Source organism: Primulina tabacum, chromosome 1 (genome assembly GCF_025594145.1).
Source record: "Primulina tabacum isolate GXHZ01 chromosome 1, ASM2559414v2, whole genome shotgun sequence".
Lineage (NCBI taxonomy): Eukaryota > Viridiplantae > Streptophyta > Magnoliopsida > Lamiales > Gesneriaceae > Primulina > Primulina tabacum.
Window position 1 is genome coordinate 2139077 of NC_134550.1, and position 6524 is coordinate 2145600.

The following is a 6524-nucleotide window of genomic DNA, read 5'->3' on the forward strand; positions in this document are numbered from 1 at the left end:
CGGTTATTCGATTTTTTGGGGGATTAAAACTGAAACTGAAACGAAAAACCAAATTTCATAAATTTTAAAACCATAACCGACCGAAAAACCGAACCATTTAAACCGAATTATTCGGTTCGATCGGTTTTTCCGGTTTTTCAGGTTTTATGCCCACCCTTATGGACCGGACCACACACTCTTTAACCCATCTTTTATCTCTGAATGCCCAGTTTGGACATGGAATCAACCTAACTTGGGCCTTGCTTCAATGTTGGGATAAAAATAAGGGGAAATATCATCTTAATAATTTACAACATAAATAATTTATTAATTGGCATGAAAATTATTGTAAATAGCTTATTTATTTATTTAATGCATTTTTGTTATTGATAATATTACAGTACCCTGTTTTTTTAATAAGAAATAATATATTTTTTTATAATATATTTTGATTAAAGTTCTCATACTTACGCTGCACTAATTCTCATTTTCTTCGTAATTGTTATTGCAAACTTTCATTTACCAAATAAGATAGCCAATTGATCATATGACTCAAATTCTAAAATAATATATCTGAATTTAGTTTACTAACTGTTATTATTAAAGTACGTTTATTTGCGATTTTGATTATGAAAATATTTACAAAATTAAGTATTCTCGATCTAAAATTTATTACTCTCCGTCTTGAAGTTAAGCATACGTTACATATCGCTTTTCTTTGTTTATATATGTCATTCGAATCGGTTTTTTTTTTTTTTCCACCTATTCGATAATCTCTTTATACAATTAGGTCGAACTTAATAAATACATCGGTTCCTTTCATAAATATATCTGACCTAAATATCAAACTGTCTACACTAGAGAATCTCCCAGAATATTTTTAGGACGAAAATTGCAATTTTGGTTCTATATATTTGATTCCTAATTGTTTTGATTACTAATGTATCTTCTGATTTTGTAATTTTAATATTTTTTCACAGAAAACAGTGATGTTGTACTATACTCATCAGTGCCGCCATCAACAGCACTTCGGAGAAAATTCAAAAATTGCCAAAACAAATGTGACAGATTAAGAATTAAATTTTACAATATAGAAGAACAAAATCGCAAAGATATGTAAAATCAAAATATATTTTTCCCTATTTTTAGGTATATATTACTGTATTAGCTAATCTCATATCGACCATTACTGGATTGCCTAGCTCAATTAGCTTGTTAATTTATAATGTGAAGCTCAAGTTAACTATTATATTTGAGTTATAAAAACAATAAATAAATGAAACTTTGATGTTTCTGAAAATTATAGATTTTTAATCCCAACTGTATAGTAATAATAATAACTCACCGGGAATATTAATTTTCAACTTTTTCCGAAACAAAAACAAATGGGGAGCTATGCATTATATACAGAAGATAAAATATCTAAAAGGGCCAATGGGATTAGATGTGTAACTGAATTTTAATAAAATTGTCGCAAATATTTTCTAGTCGATAATAATTTCGATAGTAACGTTATAATTCCACTCTAGGTATCTCCAACATCTTGCTTTACATGCAAAAATGGGTTGCCATGCATATAATTGTTTCACGTCATATAATTTATGAACTTTACATTATAATTATGGTGGTGCATTTACAAATTGTCGGAACATGAATATCAAGAAATTGATTAATTAAGGGAAATTACAAAGATGTCAAGTGTACAATAGGACGTTGGATGATCCCCGTTTTTCATTTCTCGAGCTATAATATCTTGAAAAATCAAACATGCAGAAAATTTTTTTGGCGAAAAGTTTTTAGATTCTGAAGTCAAAGACTATAGAAAAAAGGAAAATTAAAAATGCGAGACTCAATCGATCGTATACAATCTAAAAAAATAGATAGAATATGATGTGTAGTAAAACTTATGAGTTATGACGTGGTTTAGTGTTATGCAAACTTCTAAAATACGTATTTTACGTATAAAGATTGTTAATTTGAAAGTACATAATTTGTTTAGCTTAATTGTTATTATATGATAAGCAAGAAAAGCTTATGTGACAAGACGATTAGACACATTAATACCATACAAAAATGACTAAAATCGAAAAAAAAAGATCCAAACTGAAACGAATACTAAAATAAGTGTATCTGATGGCCAATACATACATACACACATGATATAGTGGTCCATTAAAATAGTACATGGTCCCAAAAACCTCGAAAGCATACTTACCATTTTTGAATCCCAACACCACCATTTTCACGCACAAATCACCCATGAGTGGGCACTTTCTTTCTATGTAGATCGTACTTTGATACTTAATCCAAGATTCAGGATTTTTTTTTCCTATATTTATTTTATATATATAAATACAAGAAAGACAGTTAACTAACTCCTCGACTTTGCGAAAGTATATATTTTGAATATTTACCTGGCCATTATTCGTTTTTTTTTTAATAAAAAAAAGAGTTCGTTTTTCTATTCGATTCTATAAATTATTAAAAGTGAAAGCAGAAAAGTATGAAAGGACCACAATAGAATCCAACGTAAGTACATAATGTGCAAAAACCTTTGGATTTTTATCGCTTGGGATTTCTTGCACATGCATCATCCATATTCCTTCTTTGATTTTTCTTACGGAGGCAGTTTCAAATAATATATATATATTATTTGTATATCTCACATCTTTTTATTTTTTAGAATCATATTTTTATTTTTAAATAAATGATAACCCGCGATGTGCTATTATGAAAAACGAAAAAAGAAATAATGTAGAAGAGAAACTAGGCCAAGACATGGCCTTCCTTGAATAACACAACTAAATTGGGCCTTTTGTTACAATAAGGCTTTAAGGGCCAGAGCCAACTTTCTCGTTCCCCACTTTCAAGATGGGCCTTCATTGAGCCTAAAATGTTCTGATTAGGCCCAATTAATCTAAATTCGGAGCGAAGATATTTTTTAATTGTTGTCGTTTCAGGATCCCACTGCTCCAGCGGCCTCCGTGTTCACACGAATTACCAAAATGATGTCAGCCTTGCCGGCGGGGGATTCTCCCCCTCTCTTCTCTCAGCCCCGCCTGCCACCGCCTGCTTCCGTTTACCTATTATCCCCGCTTGGACCGAAATTGTTGCCTCCCACGAATCTTGTCTCGGTGACCAACCAAATTTCCAGCTCACATCGGCTCGTTGTTGCTGCCGCTGGCTCCACTTTGACTGCCAGAATTGTTCCCTTTTTTGCTTCCTTGTTCCCTCGTTTCATTGCATTTAATCTTGACGAAAGTTACTTTGATTCTGTCTCTCATTTTTCTTACTAATTTTGTACGGCCAAGAGATGGGGTGTTCACTCTGGGTGATTTCATGACAAAGAGAGAAGATTTGCATGTTGTATAGCCCGTCACTACTGTCGATCAAGGTTTTTCTCTTCACCTGTTCATAGCAAGGCAAGAATGATCAATTACTTTGGTACTGAAATATGGTTAGGCAAGTACTGAATTGCTGCTTGATAAATTAAATAATATTAGAATAAGGTTATAATGATCGGATTTCTTGATCTTTATGATACCGGACTATGTCTTGCTCTAGTATTTGCCCTATGTTTTAGTGAGGAGAAATGGTTTCATCATCGAACGATTATATTGAAAAGGGAAACTGGAAAAATTTGTATCGAACTCCATATACTTAATTAGAATTATGTGTAGAGCAACTCAAACTAAGAATACGAATCTTGTTAACTTGTGTGTTTCAAAACCATGTTGATCAGAATAGATGGAGTCATGGACCATTTTCATGGAGGCAGGGAGAGATGATCTAATTAGAAGATCTCAATAAGTTTACTGATGCAGTGACAAATATGCCAGTAAAAGAGCTGATTAGCACTTTGCCCTGTGCTGGAAAGCAGCAACACTTCATTGTGTAATGCTGGCTTCTATTGAGAAACACTCCCACTTCTTTATCCCAAATTTGTTTCATTCTACATGTTTGTGGTATTTTTATCATGTATACCTTTGAAAAAGTCGTAATATATGAATTTAGAAATGTAATATTATAACGAGGCATGACAGAGCCTGTTTGTTATCCAGGTTGGTCTTGTGTCGGACTGCGATTTATTAGCGCTGGACTCTGTCTCAGGTAAATGATATACTTCATTTATAACTTTCATGCTCTACAAATAGATGGCTTCAATTTTTCATCTTCCTTGAATATTTTCCAGCATGCATCTCATCCAACTCATTTTTTGTGACTTTTTGCACTGCAACTTGAAATTATTGGTTAGTTTCTTTTATGGAAAGAGTGAATGTGTGGAACTTTATAAAATTTTAAGTATTTTTTCTCATTAAAATTTTTCTCCTTTTGTTTTATGTGAGTATATCTTGATGTGTTCCTTAGACTTTAGAAATACTGCTTGTATACGCATGCATTCAGTTTGTAACAATAAAGAATTTTCCCACGTTACCATCTGTTACTGGAAGATCGGATACAGACATGTTTCCTGAAGTTGACAGCACTTGGAAAGTATGTATAAATTTGCTTCTTGAATTTATGTATCTTTTTTGTATGTACTGGTGCAGAGGAGTTTGCAAAAAGTTATAAATTAATGCTATCCATGGGAATAAATAGGATAAGAAGAAGCGGAGAAAACTTTATTTTGATTCCATGTTAGTATGTCTAACGAGTTTTTCATTTGTGAGTATATTTTTAAGGCACCCAATCAAGTTCTTGTCTCTGATTGGCTATTGATATCCCCTTATTCCGTACGTACGTGATGTACATACTCACACGGGATGTTGAAAAAAATTTATTTTTAGAATGGTTCCCGTTAAATTCTCGTGTCTCTGATGCTGAAAATCCGTGACATACATTCAATGAATTACAAAAGTTGCTTAGCAAAACCAACGGAAAAGTGGTCGGTTATTTAATGACACCAGCTCCGATGGTGGTTCGTGAAGCCACCAATCTCGAGGATGCTTCAAGGTTGTCGCTTTGTATATAATTTCTTTGATCGTATCATTCAAGTTTTTTTTTCCTTTTTTCCGTATTTAAAGGCTAGATGCCAAAGTGTTACTAATGTATCTTGAATTTATAATCAGATTGCTTCTCCAGACAAAATACCGCGCCTCCTTTCTGTCGTCAATGGCGATGGGAAGCTGGTAATCACCAATACGTCATATTTTTTGTTTGCATGTTATATATTTTTACTTTAAAACTATTATTTAGGAAAAGTTTAATTCCTCTTCTCCTGATTGGCTAATTGTCGCTGTTTTGGAGGTTGGCATCATTACTCTAGGTAAGTTGTGAGAGCTGCTCTGCAATTTAAACAAGATGAAGAAAAGACATGAGCTTTGACATATGCAAAAAACTTGAGGTAATTCTCTCCCCATTTATTAAGTGTTGAGAACTGCACCTATAGAACTCGAGGAAGCAAGATAGGCTCCAAGTTAAACTAACCAACAAAAAATCACTCCTATAATTGTTGTAGCTAATTAATGTTGAGTTCATTTAAATATTGAACCCTTAAGTACGAGTGATTATAATAATATACTTTTTTTTAATACTTGTTTTTTTAAAAGTTGAGCCTTGTGCAACTACATTTGATAGAGACTGTTATTATTTTTTAGTATATTTCCCATAATTTGGCCGGTGGTTGATATGTGTGTGTGTGTATATATATATATATATTAGTATGAGTGAATTATGTCCAACAACTTCCATTATGTTCAAATATGTTTGCATTTGAATTCAAAATGATTCTTTTTTAATAAATATATTTTATTTCCCTTTTTTAATATATCCTTGCTAATTCTTTTCCCAAAAACCTACTGCCGATTTCACGAGTTTGAACGAACATCAGGCGAGGCAAATGTAAGTTATCCATTTTCTTTTATGGATGGTGAAAGTTGCACATTGTTGGAAGGGGGTAATTTGTGTTGGCTTTCTTGGATAATTTTTTCATCATTAAGCACTGTGTGTGTGCTTGCCGTTAGTATAGGTTTAGCCTTATTTTGTTGGGTTTACTTAGTATTGAATCAATATTAATAATATTGGTTGGAGAGTTATATTTTCTTCCAATATGACTGATTGATCTATATATCTATAATGCGAATGATTTGAGGTTGAGGCACATTACTTTCCAAATCTTAGTATTGTTTGTCAGAAGCGTTGTCCTTATTTCTAATTGCTCAAATTTGTGCTTTCATATTGCAACTTCGGTGGTCTAAATTTGTATGGAATGTTATAAAAGGTCGCATTTCGATAGATGAATTACAATTGAGAGAGAATTTTATTCTAGAATTCAGATAATACTCCTCCTAGGTTGCATTTTGGTTTATGTATTTTAAGCTAAATATTTCAAATTTATGATAACAAATTCATTGATTTATTTGGACAAATTCAGTTGACAATATATTTCAAATTTTAAATAGTTATTTTTTGAGTCATCGTTGTGAATTTCAAACTCATATTTCAAAATCATATTTCAAATCTTTCTCTCAAACACTACTTCAAACATTACTTCAAATCCAAATTCTTCGGTCCAAATGTGATCTTTAGATCATTTGATACGGGCT

The 6524-nt window shown here is 32.2% G+C and overlaps 1 long non-coding RNA gene across 4 annotated transcripts; it reads left to right on the forward strand.

Annotated features, from left to right (window-relative positions):
- Positions 1-2913: 2913 nt before the first annotated feature.
- Positions 2914-6201, forward strand: LOC142556235 (uncharacterized). 4 transcript variants are annotated; one of them, XR_012822589.1, is made up of 5 exons: positions 2914-3373; positions 3722-3873; positions 4041-4932; positions 5049-5108; positions 5227-6165. It is a non-coding gene; the product is annotated as an uncharacterized LOC142556235 (long non-coding RNA). The 4 variants fall into 4 exon arrangements; XR_012822588.1 differs by having other exon boundaries at positions 3722-4932; positions 5227-6171; XR_012822582.1 differs by having other exon boundaries at positions 2914-3873; positions 5227-6162.
- The last annotated feature ends 323 nt before the right edge of the window (positions 6202-6524 follow it).